Source organism: Carcharhinus amblyrhynchos, chromosome 1 (assembly GCF_965287045.1).
Source record: "Carcharhinus amblyrhynchos chromosome 1, sCarAmb.v2.hapA, whole genome shotgun sequence".
NCBI lineage: Eukaryota > Metazoa > Chordata > Chondrichthyes > Carcharhiniformes > Carcharhinidae > Carcharhinus > Carcharhinus amblyrhynchos.
In genome coordinates this window covers 101,301,045-101,319,320 of record NC_137324.1, presented here as the reverse complement: position 1 = coordinate 101,319,320, position 18,276 = coordinate 101,301,045, and the positions used below count along the sequence as shown (strand labels likewise).

The window sequence follows — 18,276 nt, the reverse complement described above, 5'->3', positions numbered from 1 at the left end:
GTGGCAGATGGACTTCAACGCGGATAAATGTGTAGTCGTCCATTTTGGCAGAACCAACGGGATGAACGAGTACACTATCAAGGGCAGGAGTCTTAGTAGTGTTGAAGAGCAGAAGGATCTTGGGGTCCGGGTCCACAGGACTCTTAAATCGGCCTCGCAGGTGGAGGAGGTGGTCAAGAAGGCGTATGGTGTACTGGCCTTCATTAATCGAGGGATTGAGTTTAGGAGTCGGGAGGTAATGCTGCAACTTTATAAGACCCTTGTCAGGCCTCATTTGGAGTACTGTGCGCAGTTCTGGTCGCCTCGCTATAGGAAAGACGTAGAAGCTATTGAAAGGGTACAGAGGAGGTTTACAAGGATGTTGCCTGGACTGGGAGGCATGCCTTATGAAGTTAGGTTGAGGGAGCTGGGACTCTTCTCCCTGGAGAGACGAAGGTTGAGAGGCGACCTGATAGAAGTTTATAAAATGTTGAGAGGAATCGATAGGGTGGATTCTCAGAGGCTGTTTCCCCGGGTTGAAATGGTCGCTACGAGAGGACACAGATTTAAGGTGCGGGGAGGGAAGTACAGAAGTGATGTTAGGGGTAAGTTTTTCACTCAGAGGGTGGTGAGTGAATGGAATCGGCTGCCGTCAGTGGTGGTGAAGGTGAACTCGCTGGGGTCTTTTAAAAGACTTCTGGATGAGTATATGGGGTTTAATGGGATTGGGGATTATAGATAGGTCTATAGATTGGTAGGTGTTGATGTGATCGGCACAACTCGTGGGCTGAAGGGCCTGTTTGTGCTGTAGTGTTCTATGTTCTATGTTAGAGATTCATGACACTTGCTCAGTGAAGAAATCACAAGATTCGATAGGTTTTGAATAAAGAAAAATAACCCTTATTATACAAGGCCAGAAAGACAAAACAATTTACAATATCTCTTATAATCTAACATTCACGGCAAGTAAAAGGTACTTGTGAATTAACACGAAGCTGTGGCACAATATATAACACTGCATAATAAATGGCAAGTGCGATCAAAACAGAGTCCATGGATGTCTGACTAACCCAGCTAGATGTCAGTAGCACTGAGTCAGCCAATCCCTCTAAAACTGTTTCTCTCAAAAGGGATTTCAATCTTTACTTTCAAAGATCTTGCCTTGGAATTCTGTTTAAGGAAAGATGGCTTCAATGGCAGCAATCTCATCTCCTGTAATTCCATTCTCCTGAATTCCTGAGTGTACACTCAAGCACCAACTCACAAGCACAATTTCAAATCTTAGTCTGTGCCAAGCAGACTACTGCTCTGAAGCTCAGTTTGTTCCAATGGCCCACTGCATGGAGCCACCAATTTTTGGCTGCCTTCTTGGACTTTCAGGAGCATAACAAGCCCCTGAGTCCTCTTAAATTACCAGGGCTTCCTTTGTAACCTCTTCACTTAAAGTCTGAACCCCACAGCCTTTTTCCTATTTGGAGCTAGGTTCTCTCCTCCTCTCTTTTCAATTCAATTTGGGCCTTGATCTGACCCTGTCCTCTTTCTAGGACTCTTCCTTTGAGACCTCACCCTGTCACCTGTTAAGGACATTTCTTCTTGATGGCACTCCATTATTGGTCACCTGACCCAGGTTTTGCACAATTTTCTTATGCACAAGTGCACTGGGGCTAAGGAAAATGTAAACATGCTGATCTGTACACGTGCAGACCAGGATTGGAGTTTGAAAGCGCAAAAGCTTTGAGGCTTGTCAGGAGTTGAAGTTCCAGACCTCTGTCTTCTCTAATGAAGTCTGGGTTGAGGACAAGCAGCTAGCCAAAGATCTGCTATGAAAAGTAAATATAAAGATAATACACCATCAAATTCATTTGGAGGTATCGCATTGCCTATCTGAAAATATGTAGCAGATATCAGGGCTGGTAGCAAATTCTGATGCCCTACTTTGTGGAACAGTGTTGAAATTGTGTCTGATGAGCCAATATCACAGCTCTCTATAACTTGTGGTACTGTCCTCCTCATCTGCAATTTCCTCTCTCTGAAGGAGAGTCAGCTTCAGATTCAATCTTGTCTCCAGAAATCTCAATTTCCCGGAAATTTTTCTGAAGGGGAACATTTCAGAGGATACAGCAAGCCATCACAATTCGAGACAACGTTGGATCACATTAGGGGGACTTCCTACATTTGTTTAGGTGCCTGAATCTTTGCTCCAGCATCTCATTAGCCTGTTCAATTTTAGGTTAACTGTGAGGATTGTTGCAGTATCCTTCTGACTCACCGAGGATCATTTTCAATAGAGTTAGCAGCTAGAATCAGTTAGTATTGAATATCCCAACTAACACCTTCCCCGTCACTATGGAAGGAGTGCAGGCACAATGGACTGTTGAAAGCAGTTATTATAAAGATGTGATTAGCAGTAGGAGCATGAGTGCAATCTGTAGATCCCAGCACTTATGGAAACTCAAGTGGATAGGATGAAAATAAAAGGCTTGTTCCTGCATCAGTTGTAAAGGTCTAATCTCCCCTGATGAACTGGGCATTAGCAACTTGTGCAAGAATGGGCAACAAACTGACACACCTTGACTTTTCGCTCTTGGAATATGCGAGTGACAAAGAAATTATGCACAGCAATGGCTTTCTGAGGCACTGCCCTGATGCATGAGATTTGCAGATCATCTTGCAAAATGGTACAGAAGTGCTTTGAGGTGAACTATTGGATTTAGGAGATAAACAAATGAGATCTTCTCTGTCTATCCTTGAGAAAACTCAGAGTACTGCAAATGATACAAATGGCTTTACAGTCCTTTTTTGAAACAAATGTAACAAACAGTTCTTGCTCACTATTCCAGTCTCTGACTCCTGTTGTTCACTGTGCACCATATACTATACTTTCAAACTGGGACTCACAGATGTTGGGATATTTAGTTGACCCCAGGGGTTTGTCAAATCAACAGAGCTGAACATAAAAATGTCTTTTTTCCTCATCAGGATACTCCCAATTATGTCACAGCCAATGAAATATTTTTGAAGTGTCACTTTTTTTTCTGTCAGGCAGACTTTTATTTTCACAAAGTTCCAACAGTCAATACATTTTAGAAGAAAGTGTTTGGTCTGTTGGTGGTGAAACATGGCTTGTGCTGTTGACGCAAGGTTCGGTGTGACAGAGGGAACTTGATCTTGGAGTTATGGAACTGCTTAACAGCAGGACGGCGACACTTGCTGGATGCAATCTCCTCTACCTTCATGATCTGAATAGAGTGAGCCCCGACAAGATGGCGAGCTCCCATATCACGGTAGCACTAAGTGACAGCACCAGCAGTGGTCAGGTCCCTATACTCCCTGTACATATTGTGGGTTCCATTTTGAGAGTCATAGCACAACCAGATACCAAAGTTCTTTACTTTTTTGGGTGACTTCCCAAAAACCAGTCCACAATAGACTATTTCGCCAGCAGACTTCTTCAGTTTCTTCATCAGTGAAATGAAGTACCAGAATTGAGACTTGGCAACAATACGATTTGGAGCAAAGATGTGCATCCGATAGAGCGCAGGGTTAGGCTCCTTAGCCAAGGGCAGGCGCCGCCCAATCACCTTATATTCCTGAAGCTTTCATGTCGCCTCGGCACTGTAGGTGTCCCTACACCACAGGGACTGCAGTTCTTCAAGAAGGCAGCTACCACCACTCTCTCAAGGGTAATTAGGAATGGCTAATTAATGATGAAACCATCCAGGGCTCCCTCACCATGCCAGATAGTAGGATGAAGATGAGCTGAGATTTGAGAAGGGGCACAAGGCAGTAATATATTATTATCGTGAATGTTCTCAGAGACAACAGAGAGCACTTGCTCTGTTGCAGCTGACTCTATGATACAAAGAACTATCTTTTCTACAGAGTTAGTGAATGTTCTGCTCTGCTTCCTTCAATTGTGTATTATCTTGTCCTGCAAGACGCAAGGTAGAATAGTTGTGATTGTGTGGCAGTGTGTGGGTGATATTTGTGCCATAGCTGAATAGCTGGAGGCAGATATGGGGAGTGAGAGATGGGTGTGAGGCTAATGTGTGCATGAAAATGAGGTAGATTATCAAAATCTGTCTCTGTGTCTTGAGTGTCAGCGCAGATACAAGTGATGGAAGTATCATGCATTGAGAGTTGGAGCGGGCTATGTATTGACCTCCATCGACATTTGCTCCCAATCCCTTCTGTCCTTGTGTTTTTCTTGTCCCCTGCAGGCCTATGGTGTCTTTCCTCCTTTCTACCTTTACTACTAAGGGTGGATTTGTGAGCTCAGAACGTTCTCTCTGCCCTGATATTCCATTTCCCTTATCTAGAATGGCAATGATAGTATTACACAGCAGTATTGTGCAATTCACTGCAGCTCTCATTTAAAAGGGACAGACTGTCTTTCAATAAAGAAGATTCGTTGCACAACACGCTATTAGCATATGCTTCTTGGCTCCTGCTGAGTGCAGAAACAAACAATAACAAAACAGATACTTGACCCTACACTACAATCAGCTAAGTGAGGTGTGAGGTGACAGCACCAAGTTTTCATGCTGTTCGCTTCCACTAGAACTGGCATGGGTAGGTTGCAAATTGCAATCCCACACCTGAGTAACAGCGCGTGCCAACGTTTAATCCATAAATGATTAGAAAAAAAGACAATTCTTATTGACCATTTTGTTAGATAGCTAAAATCATCTAATCAAATTTAAAGCAAGGTGGGAGGACCCTACCTAAAATTACCTGAAAAGCATTGCTTTGAATATTAATAGTCCAAAGTGATGTATTGTCACTGTCTGGGACAGATTTCCTCTTCTTTAGCTTGGGTGCAAAGAATGCAGGAAAATCAAGTGGGAGGAGCGTACATGTAAACAACTTTACTGTCCATATAAATTTAGAAGTGAAAGATGGGATTGGTTTCAATAGTGGTGTGTGCTCATCAACTCCAAAATACCCAGATGATCCAATAATCCAAGATGCACTAAACCAGCAAATAGAAGAGATGAACCAATTAAACCACTCAAAAAGCTTTCTTTCCACAGTAAATTAAATTTCTCAATCCCAAAATATGGTGTTAAGCAACATTTTTAAACAATGAATAATTACATATAGCACAATAACTCCATTACATATAGCCACATAATTGTCTTTGTCTTTGTCTTTCAGTCCCTCAGTAAAATTTTTATCCTTGGGTTTCAGGTGAAATATTCCCCACAGTTTCCACACTACCTGGTTGCTGCAGTCTGCACTCAGGCATTGATCAGAATTCTTTACGCTGAGATGACTTTCCTGGTATGCATCATGCTGCAACCAGATTTCTGAGTTACTTCTTCCATTTTTCTTTGAAAAGCAACTTGACAATTGATCTTAAAGGTTTTATTTAGGTCATGTTTTATTTTCAAGCTATCATCAATTCTTTCCTTTGGACTGGCACCTGCCATTTTGTGAAGAAATTAAGTAATTCAATCCTTTTCTCAATGAAAATTTGATAACAAGGTGATTTCAGGAAATTTCTGAAAGCAGTGAACAATTTGACTAGTCAGAGCATGCCACAGTTGAGACGGAAAATTAATTTCAGAATCTATTTTCAACAAGGAGAAAGGAACTGATCACACTTGCTGTGCTTTCTGTTTATATTTAAAAATTACTGTTTACAGAAACGTGATTAGAATTTTCAGAACAAATGTCTAACTGTGTCTTTGCTCAGTGTATAAATATTTCAGTTTGTTTTTTTTCAAACTCTGGTTTTAAGATTTCAAATTAAAGGGAGTAGTTAACCTCCTGAGTGGAAAGCTCACAATATGGGTGGGTCAATCACGTGGGAGTGGCTGTAAGCAGTGCTCTCCATTTTAATGCTGAGCCTGATCTATAGAGATGCAATGAATTTGGTACCTCAAACATTCAGTGACAAGTCATTGGGTTTGGGAACCAAATATTGGGTAGCCCAGAGGCTGCCCAGGCTGCACTCAGGATGGGGAGGGTATAGGGATTTAGGATGGTTATATGTTCTTGAAAGGTGGAGAGATGTCTGAGTTGGTAAAGGCTGAAACCTCCTTTGTTGGTCTTGTAGGGGAACATTGTAGTTACCATTGCATAACCTTCCCTCAATAAGTCTTAAAATGGATTTGAGGTCCTAACAAAATGATTAGACTCCAATTTCCAAGTATTATTGAGATGATCTCTATTGGCTAGAATAATGCCACCATTGTAAAGGCCATAATAAAAGGGGTCTATCAGCTGAAACCTAGGGAACATGATGGCATGGTGGGCTTGTCATTTGACTAGTAATTCAGAGACCGGAGTAATGCTCTGGGGACCTGGGTTCAAATCTTGTCACAGAAGTGATGAGTTCAATAAAAATCTGAAATTAGAAGTCTAGTAATGTCCATGAAACCATTGTTGTAAAAGCACATCTGGTTCACTAATGCATTTTAAGAAAGAAAATCTGTCAGTTGCTACATTTAACTCCAGGTCCACAAAAATGTGATAGGCTTTTAATTGTCCTCTGAAATAACCTAGCTGTTCAAGGACAATGAGGAATGGGCAATAAATGCTGGACCAGCCAGCGATGCTCACATTCCAGGAATTAATTAAAATAAACCTTTAAAAAGCAATATCAGAGAGCACTGAACATTTGGAATGGACTCCTGGGGGAGGTGAGTGAGGGTGAATCCATTTTAAGAGGGACAAGGTTTTGGTGAAAAAAAAATCAACCGAGGACTTTAGGTAATAAACCCTGCTGTGGGGCTCGTGAAGTGGACAATGATGGAACAACTCAGTCCTCTCAATTTTACACAAGTGTCTTGGGTGATTAACTCCAGTGATTTTTCCTGCTTTCCACTCATTCTTTCCACATGATGCTTTGCCTGCCTCAACACCATTACCTCCACTCCAAATCACTATCCTCCCTCACATTGGTCTCCGCTCTTCCTGGACCTACCTGAGGCCTGCCACCCAAAATCCAATATTTATTCACTGGCAAGTTGCCTGGGGATGGTTAATATGTGTCTGAAATTCACTGGGCTCATTTAAGTGAGGCTTGAGGCCCAATGATGATTCTGTCGAGGCCTGACCTGTGTCGGCACAGGGATCATTCCCCTATAGACCAGCCTATTGTTGTGAACCAGTTGCTGGCCTCTAATCTTTGTAAGGATTCAACACAATATTAGTTACATCTGCCTATCTGTGTTATCAGTTGTGGCTGGAATAATGTCAAGAATGTTGAGAAAAGTTGAAAAGAAACAAATCAGTGTCTGCAAAATTATTTACTTTGAGCATCATGGTGCGAATGACATGCTAAATTACAAGTGACTACTTAATGTAGAAATATCATAATGCCTGAGTAATGAAGTCATGAGTCAGGCCTTTTGGTCACTGGTTTCTTTTCCAATTAGATAAGAAAGCACTTTCTTTGCCTAAATAATGATTTGACCAGCTAATGCTACATTGTGCTGTATGGAAGAACTTCATTTCAGAATGAATGAATGGTAATGGTAATTGTGTGGGAATTTGTGTAGTTGTGATTCCTTGATTTTCTTTTGTGCTATGCTATGAGGAAAGCATAAATAAAGTTGGTCACTGAAACCAGGCACACACTACACAGGCACACAGTGCCAACCAGGCACTGTGGGTGGAATTTTATGCCCGTTTTGTGGCGGGAAAATGTCGTAAAATTGGGTGAGATGCGACTTGTGGAAATGGGTCCATTTTTAGTGCCCATTCTCATTTTAAATGAAATCGGCGCGATCAGAGGCCCACCCAAAATGGGCAAAATGTCACTTTGCATTTTTTTGCATTCATCACAATGTAATTAATGAGCTTCACTCCCAATTGACCCAGCTCACCCGCCTTAAGAACCTCATTTGTTGTAGTAGGATCGGTCAGGAAAACATCTCATGTATAAAAATCGCCTGAGCAGAGAGGTTGAGTGAGGAGGTAAGTCTCTGCTTTCAAACTGATTCATGCTGCTCAGTGGGGGTTGTTTTGTGGTGGCCATGTTGTGTTTTAGTCGGGGGCGGGAGGTGTTAGACAGGCACATGACTGAGTTGGAGATGGGTGGATTTAGGAGAACCTTTTAAATAAGGGTCATTAACATTGGGGCGTCCCTGGTGATGTAAATGGGTATAGTATGATAATAATGTTTTTTCTGTTTTCATTCACAGGTTTTAAGTCAGTCCACCTCGTGTCCAATGAGGGGCATACACGCGATGGGTCGTACTGGGGCTGCTCTTGGTTGTTCGAGATTGGCCTAGTGCTCCATGTCGTTAGTGTGTGCCTAAACTGGACAAGATACTGGGCAAGACGACAGCTCAGTGACTATCGCTGATTGCTGTGCAGACACATGGATTTGGGCCGGTGCCTGTGGGAGTTTGTGCATTCTCCCCGTGCTTGTGTGGGTTTTCTCCAGGTGCTCCAGTTTCCTCCCACACCCCAAAGATGTGCTGTTAGGCTGATTGGCAGGAATAAATTGTCCCTAAATCAGTTTCCCTCAATCTGGATGGCCATAAAACATTAGATAGGGGTCATGGGTAGAGAAGTGGACTGGTGGTGTTGAGATGGCGGCACGGGCTCGTTGGGGCCTGTTTCCCGGGCTGATTTTCGTTCTTTGTTCTTTGTTGCTGTTGTTCACGGGACTGACTTTGGACACTCAGCACAGACCTGGCTCAGAGCACTGACCTCAAGTCTTAGCACTGACTCTGAGTCCTATTGCTGGCAGCAGCAAGCACTGTTGCTGGTAGGGGATGGGCTGGAAACTTCCTGAAGTGGCCGTGCTGCAGCCTCAGAACTTGTCAAACAGCACTGTCTGTGCCCACTACTGCATGGATTCTGGGCGTGTATTTGTGAGTAGGAGGTGGGGGGGTTGAGAGCAGGGGGAATGGGGCGTCTGTGTTGCCATTCGGGGATCTGTGGGGGGTATGGGGAGTGTGTGCTGCTGAGGGGCTGTGGGGGAGATACAGGGAATGTGTGTTGCTGGGCTGGGGATGAGCAAAGTTCTTTAACCTCTACATCCATCTCTCCCCTTTCCAAAATCCCTCCCACTCCCCCTTCAGATTGACGAGATGGGTTTTGCAATGCAACCCATTGATCTTGCTGTTCTTTTGGTTGCTGCTGGAGCTGAGGAGGAGGAGCAGGAATATGAATTGCAGACAGAGGCCCAGGCTTTACCACTTGCAGGAGTAAAGGGATACGGCCATCGGAGGCAGGACATGGTTACCATTCACCCCGGGAAGGGAAGCGGGAGGAGGAGGGAACGGAGACCTCAGCGGTTCAGTATGAGTGTCCTTCGAACGTCTATTGAACATCGTGTGCTGCCAAATGTTCCGGTTCTGAAAAGGAACTTGTTGTAGGACTTAGCACTTTGGGACTTGGTGGGGGGTGGGGGGCAGAGGGGGGGGGGGGGGCACCCAGTCCTGATGGTTGTGAAAGTGACAGCCTACTTAAACTTTAATGCCACTGGGTCCTTCTGAGTCGCTGAGCAGAAACCAATAGCCAAGTTTCGCACACACGAGGATGGTCTCAACCAGGATCTTGGGTTCATGTCACACTATCTGTAACCCCCATGACTTGCCTGTGCTTGCAAAATCCCACTAACTGTCCTGACTGGAGACAATACACATCTCTTTAACCTATGCTTAACCCTCTCTCCGCTCACATTGTCTGTACCTTTAAGACTTGATTAGCTGTAAAGACTCGCATTCTAATCAGTATTCTGTAAACTGAGTGTGTGTCTTTATATGCCCTGTTTGTGATCAGAACTCCTCACTCACCTGGCAAAGGGGCAAGGCCCCAAAAGCTAGTGGCATTTGCTACCGAATAAACCTGTAGGACTTTAATCTGGTGTTGTGAGACTTCTTACTGTCCTTCCAGATCACCAGTGGAGACTTTTGTGGCATTTCCCAACCATCTGCCCATAAACGTGTGAAGGAGATCACGGGTGTCCTATATGCCTGGGCTGACTAGTATATTAAATTTGACCTGGACCAGGCCCAGAAGACAGCACAGGCTACAGGATTTGTGGCCATTGTGGGGATGCCAAATGCTCCCCCATTGCCCTCAAGGCCCCAGTGAAGAATGCGGGACGATTCATGAAAAGAAAGGGCTTCCAGTCAATAAATGTGCAGTTACTGTGTGACCATCAGCTCAACATCATGCATGTCTGCACCAGACACCCCGGCAGTGTGCATGACAGCGTTATGTTGAGAAGTTCTGATGTCCCGAGGATCTTTGAGGAGGAGCCCAGGGTGCAGGGATGGCTCGTAGGGGATATGGGATACCCACTTTGGACTTGGCTGATGATGCCTGAGCCTGATTCGGAGACCCAATGAGGCCTACGTTGCCACCCGCTCAATATGGAGTGGTGCAGAGGACTCCTCAAAATGCATTGCAGGCGCCTGGACCGCTCAGATGGAGCCCTCCAATATAGTCCCCTGATATTGTCCCGCACTGTAGTGATGCATTGTGCCCTACACAACCTGGCGCAGCAGCGAGAAGATCTTTTGGAGGATGTAGAGGCCGATTAGCCAGGCATTGCCGGGGAGAAGGCTACCCAACAAGAGGAGGAGGAAGAGGAGGAGGAACACGACAACAAGCAACACCACCCAGGCGCTGGACAGCTGGCAGCAGCAAGGGACAGGCGTGCGAGGGCGGCGAGGGAGGCCCTGATCAACACCTGCTTTGATCACTAGGGGCCTGTGTTGTCGCATGTGGTTCCATTCCCACACCCCGCCTTGGAGTCCTACAATCTCCTGCAACATTGTAACAGCAGAGTTGTGGACCTGGGTATGCTGTGTTTCTGTGGCAGGCAGAAGGGTGATGATGATTTGCTATGCACTATTGTGATGATGCCCTGGAGCAAACTAGTCTGACTCCTACCTGAGCTCCACATGCACGCTGGCACTTAGGCCCATGTCTGGGCGATGGATATGAGAGCATTAAACCCCCAAGCAGGGCCTCAGAGCAAGTAGGGTGGGGGGGAGGGAATCTCTCACAGGTTCTGGAGATGCCACAGCAGATGTTGTAAGTCACTGTCAATGCATGCCACCCACTGTAGCTATTGAATTATTTGGGCACCTTGATTTTCTCAGTAGCCCTCCCCCACTGACATCAATATGCAGGGTCCTTCTGGTGACATTCGAGGTACACAAATTCCTGTTAGAGGCTAATCAGAGACAAATTAGCTGCAGGTATGGGTGAAATAACATTTATTGTTGCCAATAATAGAGCTTTCAAAATAAGAGAGAATATAAACACTTGTGAACATGAGCCTTTAAAGTGCCCAAATATTCTATCTACCTAGTGTTGCCCTTCACTTGTGCCATCTTAGTGCCGCTACAGCTCCTTAACCTTATGTGGCCTACTATTATGCCTTGATGTCTCCCCAGGGTATACATCGGAGGTGGAGGTAGTCAGCTGCCTACCTCGCTCCGTGGCCTGTGATGCATGTGGCGATCATCTTAAATCGGCCTCGCAGGTGGAGGAGGTGGTCAAGAAGGCGTATGGTGTACTGGCCTTCATTAATCGAGGGATTGAGTTTAGGAGTCGGGAGGTAATGCTGCAACTTTATAAGACCCTTGTCAGGCCTCATTTAGAGTATTGTGTGCAGTTCTGGTCGCCTCACTATAGGAAGGACGTAGAAGCTATTGAAAGGGTACAGAGGAGATTTACAAGGATGTTGCCTGGACTGGGAGGCATGCCTTATGAAGTTAGGTTGAGGGAGCTGGGTCTCTTTTCCCTGGAGAGACGAAGGTTGAGAGGCGACCTGATAGAAGTTTATAAAATGTTGAGAGGAATAGATAGGGTGGATTCTCAGAGGCTATTTCCCCGGGTTGAAATGGTCGCTACGAGAGGACACAGATTTAAGGTGCGGGGAGGAAAGTACAGAAGTGATGTTAGGGGTAAGTTTTTCACTCAGAGGGTGGTGAGTGAATGGAATCGGCTGCCGTCAGTGGTGGTGGAGGTGAACTCGCTGGGGTCTTTTAAAAGACTTCTGGATGAGTATATGGGGTTTAATGGGATTGGGGGTTATAGATAGGTCTATAGATTGGTAGGTGTTGATGTGATCGGCGCAACCCGTGGGCCGAAGGGCCTGTTTGTGCTGTAATGTTCTATGTTCTATGTTCTATCTTCTGGAGGGTCTGGATCTTGAGGGCCCTGGCTGACTTCCAGGTTATGGGCACGTATCCATAACACCCTCTTCATCCCACTGCCCTGAGATGCCCTGGTGCCAGGAAGAAGGGAGTCAGAATATGTAGCCACAGCCACAGTCTCCTAGGTGGAAGGCCCCAGCATGGGCTGAAGCCCATCCTTCTCCCTTGGGATTCCCGTAGGCTCCTGGGTCATTCCGTGGGATAGTGGTGCTTCTGCATTGAGCTCCAGGAGTTCTGGCATTACCTGGCCCTGCAGTCCTGGAGGACCACCTGCATTCTTGCCATGGTGGTTGAGCCCTCTGCGATGGCCTTCTGCATCGGTGGCCATCTGTTAATGGCAGCAGCAAGTGCCCTCTGAGACTGGGCCACACCATTCCGCAGCCCCTGAGCCACGATGTTCTGTGACTGGGCCACGTTCTCAAGGGCTGCTGCCAAAGCCCGCTGTGTCTCGGCACTGTCCCTCTGGGTCTCTTGCAAGCTCTCAAGCTTCTCTGCCATGGGCCTCAGAATCTCGAGAAGCTTGTTGAGGCCCTCAGCTGTGGTCAGCTGAGACTCAGTCATTGTATAACTGCCGAGGCAATTCAGAGGTCATGAAACTGGAATCTTAAAAGGCCAGGCTGGGTAAGGCAGCAGGATTCTTTCACTAAAGGATATTAGTGATATCTAGTTAGTGATCCAGTTGGGATTTTTACAATAGGTTGACAGTTTTCTGCTCTTTCCCTTCTCTGCCTGTACTTATAGGCTTCTTTAGATGGGATACTATAGAGCATGCGGCAGATTACAATAGCCTTGGCTGTATTACGAGATAGTGCCGAAATATCCAGGGCCCTAAACTGTTGTTGCAAATTGTATCTGGTATATTTAAAGATGGTTTGATGGCATGAACCTGAATGGATCCTTGTCTCACTGCTATGTTCACGGAGCTAAGTCTCAATAGGGTAGCATTAGTCTTCTAGAAATTGTGATTGCCTTTTATCTCATCCCTGAAATAATGCATGAATGGAAAAAAGTGTCGTATTATGAAAGCATTATGATTGTAACTTGGGAAGCAGATACAGATCGGCATGCAATGGTAAAAGTTTTCAACAATGAAAGAACATCATTTCAGTGCTAGATCTTTGCATGAACAATCCAAAACTAATACCAAAAGAGGAAATGCTGTAAAATATCAGTAGGTCTGGCAGCATCTGTAAGGAGAGAAAAAAAAGCTGACGTTTTAAGTTCCGATGACCCTTTGTCAAAGCTAAAAGGCATAGAAAGTGGGAGATATTTATCCTGTAGGATGAGAGAATAAAAGATGTGTCATAGCCACAAAAACAAGGGAAAAGGCTAAGAGGTGCTAATGGCAGTCCATAGAGAGAATAAAGGGTGTGAACGGCTAAATGGCAGAGAAGCTGAAATCAGAGGGTAAACTGTGGGGGTAAATTTATGCAGATGAAGATGTGGGAAGTGGGTAGAGGTATACAAAACTAATACCTTTGCCTCATCTTCAAATATTTATTCAACTTTCCTTTAAAAGATGCAATGGTCTGTGCCTCAGCCCGGTCTCTGTGACAGAGCATGCAGTGCTTCAGCAATCCAACCAGCATAAAAACTTCTTTCTGTGCTCTGTTAATGACCATCTTAAATTAATGACCTCTGCTGTTGGCGATTCTTTGGATTCTGGATTGCATGTGGGGTTCTCATAGCTACACAGGTGCTATCACGAGAAAATCAATACATGTGTTTAAAAGGCATCTTTATTCTGCTGTGGTGGGTGGGGGGGAGGGGAGCTGATGGAGGCTGATTGACAGGATCAGGTGTCAGTAACTTCTAATGTCCCGCTCTTTACTCTGATTGAAGAAAAATTAAGAACTGTGATGACCTTAGCAGCTGTTGCCACGGGGATGTTGGAGCACTCCTGCAGGTTACAAATGTGCATCACTGCACCCTAAGTAGCTGTAGCCTTTACCAGCGCTGTCCCTCTGACACATCGAGGGAGGGTTGATGCTCATGATATTCCTGAGAGAGAGATGATGCTGACTGTGGGCAGCTCATGCTCAATGGGACAGCTTCCATACCATACTGCATGATGAGACATGACGGCGGCATATCACACAGTGCTTAATATAAAAAGAATACACTCACTCTATTAAAGGTCAAGCAATGCAAATTTTGGTCGAAAAATATTGGCCATTTTGTTGAACTAGATATGTTACATATCAAAGGCAGGATTATCAAATTACAGGACAAATGCTTCAGAAATTTAAACTGTTATCACTTTTCCAGTTCCAGCTCCTTTTGAATGAAGAATCTGTGTGAAAGAAGAATCTGTAACCCACGGAGTGTACATAATAAGATGAAAAAAGGCAAAGGTAGTGCAGTCAGATCAACAATACTACAAAGTAAAAATAAACAAAGTGACACAAGGGCAGCCTAGCAGCACAGTGCCAGGCACCCAGGTTCAATCCCAGCCTTGGGTGACTGTGTGGAGTTTGCACATTCTCCCTGTGTCGGGTGCTCTGGTTTCTTCCAATAGTCCCAAGATGTGTGGGTTAGGTTGATTAGCCATATTAAATTGCCCCTTAGTGTCCCAAGATGTGTGAATTAGGAGAATTAGTGGGTTAGATATGTGGGGTTTTGGGGATAGGGTAGTGGGTGGGCCTGGGTCAGGTTCTCTGTCAGAGAGATGGTGTAGACCTAATGGGCTGAATGACCCCCTTCTGCACTGTAGAGATTTTATGGATTATATGTTACTTGAAATTTTTTAAAAAGCAGGTGCAGGTTAAAGCCAATAAATCTGACACTATTTGTATCTTGCAGTATTGTTGTGAGACTTTATTTATTAGTTACGGCCTGTAATTTGTTAAACATCATGATCTCAAAATCTTCTGCTTTGGCAATCAACAATCAACAAGGGACATCAATTAGCACTGTACATATGACCTTCACCTTCCTCATGCTCAATGACTCTCAGACAGAATTTTGTAACCAGAGACCTAAATGGACACAGAACATAAGCCCACTGTGACAATATACATTTAAGCATTTGTTGCCTTTGGGATTTTATGTCTTTTATCCTAATGTGAAATTTTGTCTGCAGAACTATGTTCTGGGAATTTGGGCACAGAGGGAAATGAGCCTGGCAAGATTAACTGAGCGATGATCCAAATCACCGATGCCTAGAATGGAATTTTCCCATCCTGCCCGGTACAGGAATAGTAGTGGGTGGGGGTGGTGAACCATGCAACGTCCCATCGATCTCGGGCAGGAGTTTCCAGTCTTGGGGCAAGTGTGGTCGGAAAATCCCACTCCTACTGTCTGCGGTTGCATGAAGCTCCATATCTCTATGTGTGCATTTATAAAATTATCTAATATATTTAACAGTCTCACTTGAAATGATGGACTGCTTCACTCCAAGTTGTAGTAATGTGAAAAATAGAGCAAGCTGGGCTAGCAGCTGGAAGAAAGTGAGTTTGCACAGGAATTGTAGCAGGCACCAGACATCATTACCTTTTCAATCCTTTAGAAACAAGTTCAATCAAGCTAAAATACAAGGAACTAAAATTTTCCCTCCTATATTGGAGGTAATTTTTCAAGTTTGTGCTACTAGCCAGGACCCTGATGCTTCCCCTCCTGACAATACTTTCAAGTGAGCTAGCAGAAAATTGGAATAATAAAAAAGAAAAACTTGCATCTATATAGTGCCTTTCATTACCTCAGAATGTCCTGAAATGCTTTAAAGCCACTAAAATACTTTTGATGTCTAATCAATTGCAGGGAAATACAAGTCAATTTGCACACAACAAGCTTCCACAAACCGCAACAAGATAATAACCAGATAATCTATTTTAGGATTTTGATTGAGGCATAAATAAAAATATTAGCCAGAAGATGGGACACAATACCCCTGTTCTTCTTCTAAGTAGTGTTATGAAAGGCTTTACGTCAACAAAAAGGGCAATGGGGTCATGGTTTAACATCTGAAAGATGGCATCTCCAGTGGTGTAGCACTTCTTCAATGCTACACTGGTGATCAGTCTAGATTTTCGTGCAGAAGCCTCTACAGTGGGATTTGAACCCATAACTCAGGAGTAAGAGAGCTATCCATCGAGCTAAGACAACTTGGGTGGAACTTTCCAACTGCATTCGCCCCCAAGGCTGGAAATTCATGGCTGAGGCCAACGAACGTTTGCATGGCTCGCCCCACCTCCCACAATTCCCATGACAGGTGGGAAGGGAAAATTCCACCCATTAGTATTGTTTTAAATTAATCTTGTGGTGCAAACTTGACAGAACATTTAAACTGTCCAATGACTAAAGTTAATTGTTGTTAAGCAAAATGCCACAGTGCTGCAAATATTTTTTTTATTTATAAATGTTAAATTCGATTGGAATAAGATTTTCTTGTTAGATCCTATAGATCCTACAATTGTTTATTACAAATGAACCTTCCTTGCAAACAGGATGTGGATTCAAAGTAGGAAGGCAATAAAGAACAAAAATGAAAATAAGATGATGAGTTTTTTTCTGAAAGCACAGTAAGTACAGTTACAATAGCGATGGCCCCAAGCTGAATTTGTGTGGTGATTATTTTCCAAAGTTCTATGATTGGTCCCTACATATCAAAGGATAGCTAATGTGAGCCCGCTATTCAAAAAGGAAGGCAGACAGAAAACAGGGAACCATAGATCAGTGAGCCTAACGTTGGTACTGGGGAAGTTGCAAAAGTTCATTATCAAATATTTCATAACTCAGCACTTGGAAAACAATAGTATAATCAGACAAGATCAGCATGGATTTACAAAAGAGAAATCATGCTTGATGAATCTATTGAAATCTTTGAGGATGTAACTAATAGAGTTGACCGAGGAGAATGAGTGGATGTGGTTTATTTAGACTTTCAGAAGGCTTTCAACAAGGCCTCATATAGCAGACTACTATGTAATGTTAAAGCACATGGGATTGCAGGTAATGTCTTTAGATGGATAGAAAGCTGATTAGTAGGTAGGAAACAAAGTATTGGCATAAATGGATCTTTTTCTTACTGGCAGTCAGTGACTCATGGGGTTCTGCAGGGATCTGTTCACAATATATGTTAATGATCTGGAAGAGGGAGCTGAAAGTATTATCTCCAAATTTGCAGATGATACAAAATTGGGTGAGAAAGAATGCTCCCAATGGTGGGAGAGTCCAGAACTAGGGGTCATTGTTTGAAGATAAACAGTAAACCTTTTAGAACTGAGGTGAGGAGAAATTTCTTGCATGGGAGCTGTGAGGATTCAGAAAAACAGTAAAGAAGGCAAATGGTAGCGAGAGGATTTTAGTGTAGGGACAGGGATGTTTTGCTGCAATTGTATAAGGCATTGGTGAGGCCACACTTGAAATATTGCTGTTTTATCTGAGGAAGGATGTCCTTGCTGTAGAAGGAGTACTGTGAAGGTTTTACCAGACTGATTCCTGGGATGGCAGGTCTATAATATGAGAAGAGACAAAGTCAGTTAGGATTATATTCACTGGAGCTTAGAAGAGTGAGAGGGGGATCTCATAAAAACAGAGATAAACAAGGTAGATTCAGATAAAATGCTTCTAATGGTGGGGGTCTAGAACTAAGGGTCATAGCTTGAGGATAAGGGGTAAGCCTTTTAGAACTGAGCAGAGGAGAAATTACTTCCCCCAGAGGGTGCTGAACGTGTGTAATTCACTACCACAGAATGTAGTTGAGGCTAAAACATTGTCCGATTTCAAGAAGAAATTAATATAACTTTAGGGGCCTAAAGGATCAAGGGATATGGGAGAAAGGGAGGAATCAGCATATTGAATTCAATGATCAGCCATGATCTAAATGATTGACAGAGCCAGCTCGGAGGGCTGAATGGCCTACTCTTGCTTCTAGTTCCTATGTTTCTATCTTTCAATGGTCTGCAGCTCTGTCAAGCTGTCACACTCCTTCAATTTTATGTCCATCTCAGGTCACAAGTTGAATTTCTCAGCTAACTGAGTATCTGGCAAATTCACTGAGTGTTTTGTGTTACTCATAATAGTATTTTTTATTTGTAAAAGAGAAATTCTATTAGAATAAATCTTTCTTTGTTAGATCCTTCACTTACTTGGTACATATGAAACTTTCTTGCAAGCTTCACATGGAATCAAAGTAAGGAGTCAATTAAAAACAAAAATG

General features: G+C 43.8%; 1 pseudogene; it reads right to left on the bottom strand.

Annotated features, from left to right (window-relative positions):
* Positions 1-3,006: 3,006 nt before the first annotated feature.
* Positions 3,007-12,677, bottom strand: LOC145357099 (large ribosomal subunit protein eL20 pseudogene; annotated as a pseudogene).
* Between the last annotated feature and the right edge of the window lie 5,599 nt (positions 12,678-18,276).